Source organism: Apodemus sylvaticus, chromosome 19 (assembly GCF_947179515.1).
Source record: "Apodemus sylvaticus chromosome 19, mApoSyl1.1, whole genome shotgun sequence".
Taxonomy (NCBI): domain Eukaryota; kingdom Metazoa; phylum Chordata; class Mammalia; order Rodentia; family Muridae; genus Apodemus; species Apodemus sylvaticus.
The window spans coordinates 46042503-46058774 of record NC_067490.1 but is presented as its reverse complement, the minus strand read 5'-3'; the positions used below and the strand labels follow the sequence as shown (position 1 = coordinate 46058774).

Here is a 16272-nt window from a genome sequence, read left to right as displayed (position 1 = left end):
TTGGACAGACCAAGAGGCTGGACCACAGAGCATTTGGGAGAGGGAGGAGGAGTTGGAGATAGGGGACAGGAGGTGGAGGGATTGGTTCTGTATGTGTTAGTGACTCTAATTACTGTGACCTGGGGCAGAGAAGTGACAATGAGATCTGCCTTTGAGGAAAATTACTTCAGCGACTATTCATTGACTGAAAGGAAGTGAGAGAAGGCATGGTCTTGGAATTGTTATGACAGGCTAAATACCAGCAGTGGGTGAGAGGTGTTGGCTACCATATCTGTGTCTTAAGTCCGTGAAGCCATCATAGCAGGACAGTGGAGAACCTTCTTGTCCCAGGTAGACCTAAAGTGACCTCATGGCTTAGGATTAGAAGGTAATCTCATAGCCTACAGCATTCCTTGGTCAAGAAAGGGGATGCTAATGGGCCCTAGGTTGCCATGGAAACAGGGGTTCTACTTCCCACCCCACCCCAGCTAGTCGCAATGACCTGAGTCCAGCTGGGTAAGGCATGATGAGGGGTATTGTCTGGCAGTCTCCACTTGTGTGGGGGCCTTAAGAATATTAGGGGGATCTGGAGAAGTCAGGTCTATTCTAGACACAGGCTTCCCTGATGAGGACCAGGAAGCCTTCAGGGACACCCAGTGATGGCCAGACTTCCATTCTTGGTCTGAGGAGTGCTAGAAAGTTCTTGGGAGCAAGGCAAGTGGAACAGTTAGCCCTCAGACACCTGCAGACATTTTCTCAGAAGTTCAATCAAATGTCCCCAGGTCATGTGGCTCAAGAGATACTCATATCTATTTTCTCCTCAGAGGCTGTAGACCTGAAGCCTCTCCACATGTGGTAAAAAGTAGACTCCTGCTAGGGAAGGGAGCCAATAGCATGGGTTTATGAGGAAAAAAACTTCTGGTTCAAGCCCCAGTGGCTCTTTTTCCTAGAAGGAAGAAGCTCTGTAAAGTCCCTCAGTGTGTGATGACAAGACTTCAGTGAGAGGGGGCATTTAAGGGACATGTATAGGGTAGGAACCTTGCTAGTAAAACTGTGGACTTACCAGGTAAGACCTGCCTGGATTTGAAAACCGACCGTGCAACTGATAAGTTATGATTTGGTCAAGTTTTACAGCATCTCTTGACCTGCATTTTTGTCATTAAATAAATGTAACAATTAATAATCGTATATCCATCAAGTAGTTTCTAGAGCAGTGTTCTGTGTGCCTCATACTGGCAACAATTTTGTATGTACACCCTTTTAAAAACCCATTTGCTAGGTAAAGAGACTAGACACATAGAGGTAAATAGAGGGTTATAAACAGTAAAGAGAATTAGGGTTTGTCTTCCCTGACATGTATTTAAGAGACACAGCGACCCCAATCCATAGAGCTGTCAGTGTGAGTGCCGTGGCTACAGGCACATGCCTATTGTAAAGACTGCCCCTGTGGTTCTACAGCCCAGAAGTCCTACCATTGTGTGTGCTCTGGGAAACAGGACCATGTTGTTCCGCTCAGAGGTTAGAGAGGCCACGGCAAACGTCCCACCCGGTTTCTCCAACCACCTGGTGTACGGGCTGAAACAGGAAGTGGCTCCTGAAGGTCACTTAAGAACCTGATTCTTCATCTCTTTCCGGCCAGGACACCGGATCTGATCAGAGCTGCTTAAGTTCCAAACCCTGCGCCAAGGACCAGGGTCACATTTTGCTACCCCTGCGTGGTGGTGGCAGTCTCTCTCTAAGCAGCTTATTTCAGAGAGGAATTAGGCACAATGCACATCTGGACCGAAGGGTCGCAAGGCTGCTGAGAAGCAGCCATTGACCACAGGCCCTGACCTGACCTTGCTGGTTTGAGGGGAATCAGGTTTCTGGTTTTTTTACTGTTTCATAGTGTTGTTCTCACTAATGGGTCTCTCTCTCTCTCTCTCTCTCTCTCTCTCTCTCTCTCTCTCTGCTACTGTCCATAAGGAGTACAGAATGTGTGAGAAGAGCTCCTCTTCTAGACCTACCTAACATCTTAAAATCTACCGCGAGTCCTCGGGTCAAACATGACAACTTTTTTTCCTTCAGGATTCCTTCTTTGTCACCTCGAATGCCTATATTCCAGAGAAAGAGAGAGAGAGAGAGAGAGAGAGAGAGAGAGAGAGAGAGAGAGAACGCAAACTCAATTTTTACACAGTAACAGCTGTTTTTTTTGTTTTTTTTTTTTGTTTTTTTTTTTTGTTTGTTTGTTTTTTTTTTGTCCAAGGCACAATGTTGGCAAAGGCTTTTCAAGATCCTGAGGTAGAGGTCAGAGTTGTCACTCAGCTCATTTGGATTTAGCACCTGTAGCAAGGAACACAGTGGCACCTGCTCGGATAGTCACAGAGGGTGTCGGGAGCAGAAAGGCTTATCAGCTGGTTGTGGGCACTGGACAAGATTTGAATAAAGGCATACTTGTGAGCCGCCATATGGTTGTTGGGAATTGAACTCAGGACCTTTGGAAGAACAGTCAGTGTTCTTAACTTCTTAGCCATCTCTCCAGCCTTTAAAAAAAAAAAAAAATCCTGTTTAATTTTATGTGGGTAGACACAAGACTTCCTGAAACTGGAGTTACAAACAGTTGTGAACTGCCAGGTAGGTTTTGGGAATTGAACCTGGGTCCTCTGGAAGGGCAGCCAGCACCCTTAACCATTTCTCTAGCCCTGAAGACACACTTTTTTTTCTTATCAGAGAACATTTGTGATTTCTTGTTTGCTAAATTGAAGGAATTTAATGTAATTGGTGCCCATCTCTAGGACTCCTTCCAGCTCAGACCTTAACGTACCTGCTCCCTGGTCAAGGTGAGGAAGTAAAGCCAGGAAATGAACAGGACCTAGGCCAGCTCTCCCTGTGAGGGGCGGGGCCAGCTCTCCCTGTGAGGGGCGGGGCCAGCTCTCCCCGTGAGGGGCGGGGCCAGCTCTTCCCGTGAGGGGCAGGGCTTGTGGACTTTAGGGTTCTGGAAGGTGGTGAGCCACCCCAAGCAGCTCATTTTCTTAATCTTCCTGGCAAATTGTTTTGTCTGTGACGTTGTGTAATCCTGGATGTGTTGTTAGCTTTGTTTCGGATTGAAGCAGGTGCCTAAATGGAGTAAGTCCCAAAAACGGTTGTTTTCAACTTGGTATGGTGTTAACACCTGTAATCTGTGAGGTGGAGGCAGGAGGCTATGAAGCAAGTCTGAGGCCAGCCTGGGCTATGTGAGACTTTCTGAAAAACCGAATTTAGATAGATAGATAGATAGATAGACAGACAGACAGACAGAGGCAACGTACTTGGTTTTAAAAGTAAATATGCATGAGCATTAGCTTATTAGGAGCACAGGGTGAGTGATGACGTTGTAATCCAGAAGCCCTGTGTACCCTTACACGGTCTCTTCTTCCAATCACACGCCCTCTAGGGGAAGGGCTGTGCTCCAGTTATTCCACTCAGTGAAATATAAGACAAGAGATGGCATACATTTCAAAGGTTGAAAATTCTCAACCTGGTAAGAAGCCATTTAAAAGTTCTTCACACAGCAACAGTTGATATGGGAGGTGACAAAGCCTGCCCAGGCTGTGTACCCTGCCTGGCGTGAGCTGGGTAAAGGACCCCTAGCTGGCATCAAGCTCCGAGTTTATCAGCTGCTGCAGGCGGCTCTGTTCATTGACCACAGGACTCTACCCTTGTGAGTGTCCCAGAATAGCCACTGCTACCTGAGAGCAGTCTGTCCTTGGGGACTCGTTATTGTCCCAGATAAACACCGAAGCCTCCGCCAGCACGTAATGGCTGTATTTAACTCTGATAAGTGATGGGCAGCAGGATTCAAGTGAGTGGATCTCAGCTAGAGCCAGAATAATTGGGGAAAGGCAAGGTGCGTTGGCAGTGGACATTTCTTGCCTATCAGAGTCAATGCTGTGGGGTTTTAGATACCTGGGAGCAAATATGGCAGCCAGCCGGAGGCTTGCCTTATGAATGAACAGGACACACCCACTAGGTTTGATTATGCAAATTGTGAGGTATTTAAGAAAGGAAATAAGAGTAAAAAAAATGGATAGCAAACTAAATTAGCATGCTTCTGGTCAAAAATGGTGTCTCACATCGCAGAAAGGCTAGCTTGGCATGGTTGGGTTTAAAAATGAGAGCTTTTATTTTTCTAGGTCTATACTTTTGGGAATGGTTGTCTGGGAACTTTCTAAAATGCAGTATGCATGCATCTTAGGTTTTAAATCAAAGAGGCAAATGTGAGAATGGTCATGTCTTAGGGTATTAGCATTAAAAGAACTTAACAGTCTCAAGGTTCCGCTTTGCTCTTAACCCTTCAGAACGTTTAATGGGCAATTAGATCACATTTTCAGTGATGCTTCCCCTGTGAACTCACCAGGTGGACAGAGCATCCATCTCTCTGCCTTTTTAGTGTGCGATTGTCATTCCGTGAGAGTCTGTATCATCCTTCTGGGTGGAGGGGAAGGCGTGTGTGGAACTTGGAGACGGCTGGCCACAGCGGCCATGCATGGTGGCACTAGGCTTTGTGTGCATGAAACAGCACAAGGCTGGGATGTGGACAAGTTTGCCCGCTTTCAGACAAACCTGTCTTCCAAAGAAAACCTGAAGTGTGAGGTGCAAGTATGGGCGCTTTCCCAGAATCCTTTGAATTTCTTTTTTTTTTTCTTTTAAGATTTCTTTATTTATTATATGTAAGTACACTGTCGCTGTCTTCAGACACACCAGAAGAGGGCGTCAGATCTCATTACAGATGGTTGTGAGCCAACATGTGGATGCTGGGATTTGAACTCAGGACCTCCGGAAGAGCAGTCAGTGCTCTTCCGCTGAGCCATCTCTCCAGCCCAGCCTCTCCTGTTTCTTTTAGTTTCTCCTCTATGTACCCAATTAGACACTGTGTGTTCATTTAGACAGTGGGGACAGGTTTCCCATTGGATTTTTCTGAGTGTCAAAGTTTCTTAGCTTCTGACGTGACTCCTTTCTAAATCTCCAAGGCTGTCCCCCGCTTTAGAGGTTTCCGTGTGTTACTTACCATTGAACGCTGAGAGAGCGGAGTCACGCCTGCTCCCTGTCTGACACCAGGCTTGTAGCCCGTGCCACCAACGAGGGCCTCTGCCTTGAACCAGGAATACCACCCCCACCTCGAAAGTTGCCAGCAGAAAGAGACTGCCACCCTCTGGTCTTTGGGGATGTCCCAGGTGCACAAGTGTGCCAAGAGTGGAGAGGAAGGGCACGCACAGTCTCCTTTGCACGCTCTTAAAATAAGCTCCATGGAGCAGGCTCGCAGAGCAGCAGGCCCGGGGCTGCAAAAAATAGAACACCATGCAGCTGCAGCCTTTGGAACTCGGGGGGAAAACACATATTATTTACCAGACAATAATAGATACCAGAGAATAATAATGATTATTATAGTGTTTGGGATGGCAAATGCTGTACTTAAGGTTCCAGAATGGCTCTCATTATAAGCCTGATTTCCCAGTCTCTTATGAAAGCCTAGACATTTTCTCTCCATAGGCTGGTCCTGGGCATACTTGGTCTTCGTCCAAAGGTGATTTGAATACAAAGACACTTATTTGAGAGATTTTCCTTCTTTTCTTTCTTTCACTTTTTGGGTTGTGATTGCATTAAAGGAAAATGCTATAGGCATCGTAGAACCAACAGTCCAAACAAAAATGGCGGTACCTCCCAGTTACTGGAAGGAAATATGAAAAACCACTCTTCCTTTTAAAAGAAAGAATGTGGATGCGCGTGCGCGTGCGCGTGCGCGCGTGCCTCCTAACTCTAACATGTGGCCACTCTTGATCCCAGGCCCAGAGGTGGGGATATTTCCCCACCTCCGCAGCAGTGTCCCCAGAAGAAGTGACCCTGCGTGTTCTAACCCACTTTCCATTGCTCAATTCTTTTGCAATCTCCTGAGGCCTCCAATGTGCCTCCATTTTTTTGGTGCTTTTGTTTGGGGGTCTCATCCTCCAGACAGAAAGGGAGGCCTAGGAGATGTAAACTCCGTACTCGGAAATTAACGGCAGCTTGTCCAAACTTGCCTGTGCCAGAAGAACAGGTTTCCTTGACCTCGTAGCCCCGCCCCTTTTGCAAGCCCCGCCCCATTGCGTATTTGTGGTCTTCTGCATTTACACTTTGGTTACTTAATATACATATTAACTGCACACGGACCTGGAGCTTTAATGTGATTTGGGGAACTCAGGCATTTCCTCCCCTGCACACTGAGAATTTCAAACCCTGGCTTTGGCTGATGATTATTACCGTTGCCATTACCACCAGGATTTGGATAGCATGACCTTCAGTGCAGTCCTCCCTGTAGGTGGCTGACCTCCTGGTTCTGCTAAAACCCTGAGCTGGTTTCCAGGGCCCCATGGCCTCCATTTCCCCTTCTATAGAGTGAAATTGTCACATTTTATCTCTAGGGTTTCCTTTGACTCCTAAATTGTATCATCTCTCGGAAATTCTTTGCTCCGTATTCCAAGAATAATCTCAAGGGTTGTCAAGATGTTTATGAGTCTCGTGTTTCACCATATCTCCGTGGCCGAGTTTTCCCCTTTCTTGTTTCTCACAACCACATTTATTGGTCAAGGGCCTCCTTGGGGACATAGTGAAGACAGCTGCTTAACTCATTCATTGGACAGAATTGAGTTGAACACTGACGACCGACAAGACAGCTAATGTAGAGAAGAGAGAGATGGCCCAGGTCAGAGCCCTGGGGACCTCACAGTTTGCAGGGCGCACTTCTAATTGGCTGCTTCTCGGGATGCCTGATTCTTCAAAAGGCTCTGCTTCCGCTGAGGGTCCTGTTGGTGAACAACAGAAACCCCTAAGAATAAAGAGGAATCACGTGTGTAGACAATGTGGGGATGGCATCCCCCGGAAATAGTTTGAAAGTTCGGGTTGGACCCTCGGCTCAGGTCCACCATGCATGGGTGATTTGTGATCAGACCATCTTGTGCTCGTGCGTTGTTTGGATGTGAGGAGCCATCCGCGGCTTGCCTTTGACAGGTAATAACAGTGAGTCCTCAGACACCAGAGTTCCTATGTGAAGGGCAGCTGGTTCTCTAGAACCTTGTCTGGCTGTCGAGTGACCCTGCATGACTCAAAAGACCTCTTCCTGGTTAATCGTGTGGTCATGTGAAGGCTGTGTTGCTGGTTTGCAAAGGACGCTGTGGTGTTTGGGGAGGGCGTGGTCCACCACGCTCATCTTGGTTTTGCAGAGAGGGCTGGAGCTTCAGTTCCTCACACAAAGCTGCCAGGGCTGACCCCCCCGAGCAGACTGAATGAAGCTCTCTGAAATCACGCTGCGGAGCCCACAGCTCTGGGACTCATCTTAGAGTGAGCCGGCCCCAGAGCTGCGGTTCTCTCCTCTCTGACGGGTTCTCTGCAGGTAGACAGGGCGGGAGGAGGTGGGCGGACTGGGTAGAGAACTGGTCCAGCGCATTCTCATGGATCCTTCTCATCTTTTCTCAGGAACACTCGCTCCCAGGGTCCATTGCGTGGAGAGAGGGCGTGGCGCAAATCATGTCCTGCCATCCAATGACACCAGCTGGTCAGCTGGCCACCTCCCTCTGGCTAAAACTCAAGCAAATGATGCAGCTTCCTGTCATTAAACATCTTGGAGGAAGCGGCTCTCCCTGGTGGCCTCAAGGTCAAAGAAGCCAGCAGGTCTTGGACCCATCCAGCCTGGGCCCAGCATTCTTGCCCACTTCATCTCCATTCTCCTCAGAAGAACTTAGGGATTTCGCTGGTTTAAAAACAACAACGAAGAGCGAAACAAAACACCAACCCACCAGAAGGACCAATGTAGGCATCCTCGCCCCAGCCATTTTCAAGGCGCTACGGATGAGGCTGGGGCATGACAGGGACTGGAAAATACGAACCTTTTATAAAAAGAATCTTTTTAAGAACTGCTGTGGTTTGCTGCTACGATAAGAATTGTGATTTGCTTTTATGGTTTAGGAACAGAACTGTTCACGTTTTGGTGGGGAGGGTCAGGATGGTGCTGGGGTTCCCAACGCTTCAGATTTATCTCTGCCCAGCCCACGATGCACTTTTAAATGAAGAGGTAGAATATTTTATCGGCTAATATACTTTTCATGTTATTTTTTACAAAGGCCACCTTTATCCTTTTTGATGCCATATTTTCAGTGTTACACTTTTATGGCTTTTAATTTTCAATCTGCCAGATGTAGGAAGCGGCATGGAGAGTTTATTCTGCGGTTTTACAGAGACCGAATGCCAAGAGAACTCGGTAAACGTTTATTCTTCTCAGCTTTCTCTTGAAATGCCCCTAAATAGCGTCCCATTTGGGAACAGAGCAAGAGTGTTGAACTGAAGACCAAAATGCCCTCAAGGTGTAATATAATCTGAGGGGGGGAATATTTGCTGGGCGTCAGGAAAGACTCGGATGAAATTTCAACCCTGATGGTTTTCCGCGGTCCAGGAAGTCAGCGAGACAATCTCTCTCTGCGCAGAGTCCTTTCATGATAATTAGAATGGTATGGACAAGCCGATGCAAACAAGAGAGAAAGTGAGAAAGATCACCCGGGGTTCCGTTTCACTGTTTGCTTTCTCCTGTCATGGTTAAGAGAAATGTGCAATTCGATCCTCAATCAGTGGGTGGAGGGTAACAGGGTAGATTTACTTGTGTGCACTTGTACAGTTGTAGCTGCGAGTCCAGAAGTCCTCTAGAACGTGTGTCCTGGCACTGAGTCGCTGAGACAGTCGTGGAGTGCCCCAGTCTGATGAGTACGGAAAAAAAAGAAAAGAAAAAAAAATCCAAAAAAAAGAAGAAAACTTTAAAAAAAAATCAAGTCAAATCACCTTGTGATTCAGTGTATCTGTTTACTAACTCAAATAAAAGCAATTGTTCCCTCTGGAGGGGTCCAGGTGGCCCGCCCCTCCAGGCCACGGAGCCTCAGCAGGAGGGTGACAGAGGCGGCGGGAGGGCAGGAGGGGCTGGTGTCGCCTCAGCTTTGCGGCGGCGGCGGGCGGCGGCACTGGGGCCGCGCATGCGTGTACATACTGTATTTCTATATACGCCGTTGTACAGTCGAGTCAAGCTACTGTTTTACAGGCGCTCCTTATTTATTAGAGCCGTGGGAGCTTGGGGGGGGACACACCTGGCGAGCAAGCTCGCTTTTTAAACATGAAATTGGGGGACAGGGAGAAGGGAGGCGGGAGGGAGGGGTTGCTCATAAGCCCAGGGAGAGATTTATAAAAGGGAACGAAAAAAAAAAAAAGAAAACTTCCAACAACAAACTAAACCAGCCTACAGCCCACCACCAAGCCACGCCCTGCAGGAAGCTGCCGCCCCTCCGGGTACACCTTTCCTGCCGTGTCAGAATCGTCAGACAAATAAATCTCTGAGAAACATCAGCTGTGCACTTACATGCGCTTATTTGGCTTTTCCCATTCTTAAGGTCATTGTTGGTATTTGCCTTGTCATAGAAGGAAAGTGCTTATTCCCGTCCCCTCAGTCCCCGGAGACACTTTTTAAGATGGTGTAAGTTTTCAAAGGTGCTGAGGAGCAGGCCTCATGGTCCACACTACCATTTCCGGGCCAGATACCCCAACTGGGACCAGAGACAAGCGTGACCAAGGAGCTCTGGGGCCTGCAAGCTCTGCTGGCCTTGTCAGCTCCGAGACTTTAGATCTGAGAGCCCAGAGACTGCCACGACTAAGTAAGCACTGGCCTTGGGTCCCGCTCACTCCGCCCACCATCCCCCACCACACACACACATACATACACGTATACACATACACACACATACATACACATACACACACATACACACACATACACACACATACACATACACACACATACACACACATACACACACACATACACACACATACACACACACACACACATACACACACGTATACACATACACACACATACATACACATACACACACATACACACACATACACACACATACACATACACACACACACACACATACACACACATACACACACATACACACACATACACACATACATACACAACACACATACACACACATACATACACAACACACATACATACACACACATACACACACATATACATACACACACACATACACACATACATACACACACATACACACACATACACACATATACACACACATACATACACACACACATACACACACATACACACACATACATACACACACACATACACACACACATACACACACATACACACACATACACGCACATATACACATACATACACACATACACACACATACACACATACACACGCACACATACACACACATACACACATACACGCACATACACACACATACACACACATACACACACATACACACACATACACACACACATACACACACATACACACACATACACACACACATACACACATACACACACATACACACACATACACACACACATACACACACACACACACACACACACACACACACACGCTTGGCCCCACCTCACCATGCCCCTCTTGCTCTAGGCCTCACTGCTTCATCTTTGGTCACAGCTTTCTCAGATGGAGCTGGGTTCATCTGAAAACATCAGAAGACTCCTAAGGTAAACCGGGCATCAATTGTGGTTCTAATCAATGTAAATCAAGTCCAATCCTCAGGTTCTATGTGTGAGAACAAAGCCAAGACCTCAAACTTAGCAAAGCAAACGGGGGGGGGGGTGTCCATAATCCCACAACCAGCTGATTTAGTTTGTCAAAAAACAAATGCTCATTAAAATATCAGACACCGTGAAATGATCCTCCAAGCAAGCCGGCTTGGGGAGTCCGGAAGCCTGGTTTCTTTCTCTTCTGGAGAGTGGAGAAGTCTTGCAGGCCTCCAGGTGAAGACTACACTTACAGAAGTGGTTCCAAGTAACGTTCCTAGTGGCAGACCTAGTGGGGACACAGACAGGCCAGACTCAGGGCATGATAGCGTTGGTCATCTAGACTCGGCCATAGAAACAGGCACCCAGGATGTTGATCTGGCTTTTGTCTGTCATCCAAGATTGTGCAGCACACATTTTGACCCTCCTGGAAACAAAAGATACCTTTGTGCCCACAGGAAAAGAGTTTGTGGCATCTCATCATCAGCCACTGCCTCTTTCTCCTCCCTCCCCCCTCCCTCAGATCCTGGTGTTCTCTGGACGTATCCCTCTCTTGAACCGTCAAAACCACACACAACAAGAAACAAAACAATCAGGGGAGCAGGAACCAGCCTGGATTAAACACACGGACAGCAGCCTCGCAAACACGACAGCCCCTTTCCCCTTTAGCATGTGAGAAGCTCGGTGGGTGTAGTCACCGTCCAAATCACACAGCTGAAAATTGCAAGCTTTGACAGACCTGTGTCTGGACTGGGAGAAGTGGCTGACCTCCTCAGAGGGGTCCCATCCTCAGAGGGGTCCCATCCTCAGAGGGGTCCCATCCTCAGAGGGGTCACATCCTCAGAGGGGTCACATCCTCAGAGGGGTCACATCCTCAGAGGGGTCACTTTGACACTGGCAACAGTGAGCTAGCTGTCGTGGAGCATGCCTTGCGCCCCAGCAGAGGATTCAAGAGGCCAGCCTGGCCTACACAGTGAGTTCCAGGATAGTCCGAACAGTGTAGAGAGACACTATCATAGAAAACAAAAACCGCAGCAGCGATTCAGTTGTGTTGCCTTTGTTTTAGACTGGCAGTTCTCAACCTGTGGGTCATGACCCCTTCGTGGATACAACAACCCTTTCACAGGGGTCACCCAAGACCATCGGATAAATCAGATACACAATTCATATCAGATACACAATTCATAACAGTTGCAAATTACAGTTATGAAGCAGCAACGAAAATACTTTTATGGCCGGGAGTCACCACAACATGAGGAACTGTATTAAAGAGTCACAACATGGGGAAAGTTGAGAACCACTCTCTTAGAGACCATGGCATGAGTGTTGGAAGATATTGTCTGTCTGTGGTGTCTTACTGGGGGCTGGGATGTGTTTGTGCAGCACTGAGGATATTCTGTTCTGAGAAGTGCACCAGGCCATATTTTTCTATTAAGTTGTCAAATCTGGTGACGCACACTCCACCTGCCTGCTGCCCAGGGCAGATTGGAGGAAAATGAAGCTCACGGTGGTCTCCGTCCTGGGGGCTCCTTTTGCACAACAGGAGGACAGGGCTGTGTATAGCACAGGCCACTTCTCGGTCTCACTAAGACTCTGCCTGGGTGCTTTCTAGGACTTATATCATTGGACTTCTGGACGACGGAGTGACAGATTTGAAAGCCACCTTCCCTTACAGGCGTGCCACAGTTATAGAAGCCCAGGAACCGCAAGTAGGCCCTAGATACCAGAGCCACAGGCCCAGCTGAGGCATCTCCTAGCCCCACCCACTCCCTCGCCATTGCTAGCCTTACCCACAGCCTGTGTCTGAATTGGGAGCCACCCATGGTCTCTCCCCATGTCCTAAGCCTTGGCCCCCTGTGGCTCTCCTGAGTCCCACAGCCTCTGCTCAGAGCAGCTAGCCCTCCTCCCAGCACACAGACCTCCACCCCATGCAGTCCACACTGCCTAGTCAGCCGCATGCTTCTCCGCGGCCTTTCTAATCCACGGTCTCTGAGCCTGGGATCATGTCTTCTCAGTTTCATTTGCTGGTCTCAGTACAGAGGAGATCGGTATTACCAATATCTATGATCCATTGCTGTCAAGTCCCGCTTCGCATGCCAGCCCCACGTGGCTGACCCCTGAGGCACAGCAGGTAACTTTCTTCCAACTCTGCAGTCAGTTCTGGTGACCTGCGCTGACCATGTCCTCGGAGGCAGGCTCCGTGGCCCACCGCGCCCTGTTTCCGACTCTTGGAACTGAAAGCGCTGGCTACGTTGAAGCGGGAGAGTTCGGACCCTGCAGGCGGAGGCACGCGCAGTGAACGCCGGGAGAACTGGTGTGTTTCGTCTGCTGGTGCCAGTGCAGATGGGGCGTGGTTGCTGCTGCCCGTGTTCCTGGGCAGAACACTGGAGCTGAAGGAGCGGAACAACTACGTGTTTCACCCAGGAGAGCCTCTGACATAAGATCATGGCTCGATCCTTGCACACATCCGTAGACGGCAAGTCAGACTACAAACCCAGAGAGGGGCTCTCACTCTGCCTCCTAATCAGCAGTGTCTACCATGAGATGCTCTCATAGTGAAGGAAGAACCTTGCTGAGAAATAGCTCGTCCATTAGGGCATGTATGCTCCCAGGAGAGCAGTATGCTAAGGGCTTCGTTCACACTCATTTTACCTCTCACTGCCACCACCACCACCACCACCACCACCACCATCATCACCACCATCACCACCACCATCATCACCATCATCATCACCACCATCACCACCACCATCATCATCACCACCACCACCACCACCATCATCATCACCACCACCACCATCACCACCACCATCATTACCACCACCACCATCACCATCACCGCCATCACCACCTCCACCACCATCACCACCATCACCACCATCATCACCACCACCACAACCACCATCACCGCCATCACCACCACCATCATTACCACCATCATCATCACCATCACCGCCATCACCACCACCACCACCATCATTACCACCACCACCATCACCACCATCACCACCATCGCCACTATCACCACCATCACCACCACCACCACAACCACCATCACCACCACCATCATTACCACCATCATCATCACCATCACCGCCATCACCACCACCACCACCATCATTACCACCACCACCATCACCACCATCACCACCACCACCACCACAACCACCATCACCACCACCACCACCACCACCATCATTACCACCATCACCACCACCACCACCATCATCATCACCACCATCACCACTACCATCACCACCATCACCACCATCACCACCACCATCACCACCATCACCACCACAACCACCATCACCACCACCATCACCACCATCACCACCACCATCACTGCCATCACCACCACCACCACCATCATCATCACCACCATCACCACCACCATCACCACCATCATCACCATCACCACCACCACCACCACCACCACCATCACCATCATCACCACCATCACCACCACCATCACCACCATCACCACCACCATTACCACCACCATCACCACCATCACCACCACTATCACCACCATCACCATCATCACCACCACCATCACCACCATCACCACCACCATCACCACCATCACCATCACCATCACCACCATCACCACCACCACCACCACCATCATCACCATCATCACCATCACCATTATCACCACCACCACCATTATCACCACCACCATCATCACCACCATCACCACCATCACCACCATCACTACCACCACCATCACCATCATCACCACCACCATCACCACCATCACCACCACCATCACCACCATCACCACCATCACCACCACCACCATCACCATCATCACCACCACCATTATCACTACCACCACCATTATCACCACCACCATCATCACCACCATCACCACCACCATTATCACCACCACCATCATCACCACCATCACCACCACCATTATCACCACCACATCATCACCACCATTACCACCACCATCATCACCACCATTACCACCACCATTATCACCACCACCATCACCACCACCATCATCACTGCCACCATCACCATCACCACCATCACCATCACCACCACCACCATCATCATCACTATCTCTACTCCATATTTAAAAGGCAGGCATATAGATGAAGGGATTTTCTGACCAAGACTCAGCCAGGAGAGCCAAGCAGGCTTTGGTCAGCCTGAGGCCCTTGGCAATTAAAATCAAAGAGTTCAGACCACCTCCACGGTGCCTACACGGTGAGCACAAGGTAGAAAGACATCAAAGGACCTTACGTTGTGTTTGGGGAGGGGGAAAAGCCATTACAGCTGCTTTTCCTGACACCTGGCTCAACAACCCATGGCTGTCCCCGGTACTGTCTGAGGGACCCTGAGGGACGAACACTCCGGCTCCACCAGCAACTCAGAAAATGAGTGAGAAGTGACAGGTGCTTTGTTATTCATCTTGCATTTCCTGGGACAGGAAGAGGGCTTACCTGGAACAGACTCCTGTCTGTTTTCCTCGCACTAGGGTTTCTTCCATGGCGAATCACAACTGGGAGACGGCCAGCAGCCCGTAGGGCAGGATCGCACCGGGGCTGTGTCCTGACTAACCAGGCAACCAAAAAACTGGACAGTCACTGGGACCCGCTCTGTCGGATCTCAGTGCGAGCCTCGTTTCTGGGTAAGGAAACTACAGCCCGGACAGGGTGAGAGACGGCCCAGGTCTGAGGCCTGTGCCCCAAGGGCAGTGCCCTTTCAATGGCCACAGCTCAGTTCATCACCCAGTTTACTCAAAAACTGCCAACCGGATCCATTATCGGGTCATCAAACCTCAACCTGCAGCCCGTCTTATAACAATGGACGAACCTCTCCTCGCTGGCAGGCAACGAAGTCTCCAAGAATCAGGGGCCGCTATTCTCGGTTTTAGTGATCGTGTATCCAAAGCTCGCTAATTGCCTGAGCATTGTTAGACCTGAAGTAGGTTCCGCCATCCTCATTCCCAGGCTGAGCACACAGAGACTTGGTGCAGAACCTAGGGCCCACACTGGGGCAGTAGAACGCCTGAACCTTTCCGGGGTGCCCACGCTGGGCCATTCTGCTGGGAAAGGGAGAATTTCTGCATGCGCGAGCATTCCTGTGAACAGGCCTTTTACAACGATCACTTTCGTGGACACTGTCTCATTTCTAGCATGACTGGAGTATCCACCCTTGGATGCAAAAGTATCCCTTATCCCGAGTGATAGGAAAGGTCAGACTCCTCCATCTTCCTACCCGAGGCACCTATAGCAGATTCTTTTCCTGAATGAGGAGTCTGCTTTGCAGACATTACCAGTTTCCTAAGCTGGTACACCGGACGGTTCCGGAAGGCTCCCCCATAGCTCTCTGTGGTATTGCCTTCCACTCACCAGTGTCCTGGAGCTAGCCTTGGAGGGTGAAGCAAGTGTCTGATGTGTGTGGACTGGCTTCCTCCACAGGTTCCTAGGCAGGTTCCTGCCACCCTGCCAGCCACCACCCCCAGTCTGAGCCCCCACCCTGCGCCTCTGCAGACCCTTCTGTTCTCTTCTCCTTTCCAATCCCCTGACCTCAGTTTCCTTCTGACAGCTTGAGGATGGGGGCTGTTGAGAAGTCCAGGTGTTTTGAGTGGAAGGGGGTGGGGATGGAGGGGCAGAGGGTGGGGGAAGGGAGGGGTGGGGGAGGGGCAGG

General features: G+C 49.5%; 1 protein-coding gene across 2 annotated transcripts in view; it reads left to right on the top strand.

The window, feature by feature from the left end:
- Nucleotides 1–9223, top strand: part of Sobp (sine oculis binding protein homolog) — a 175602-nt gene extending 166379 nt beyond the window's left edge. For both annotated transcript variants that reach the window (XM_052164204.1, XM_052164202.1), the window contains one exon: nucleotides 7447–9223. The gene's annotated coding sequence lies outside the window, so the exon portion shown is untranslated. The remainder of the gene's footprint in view (nucleotides 1–7446) is intronic.
- Nucleotides 9224–16272: the final 7049 nt, after the last annotated feature.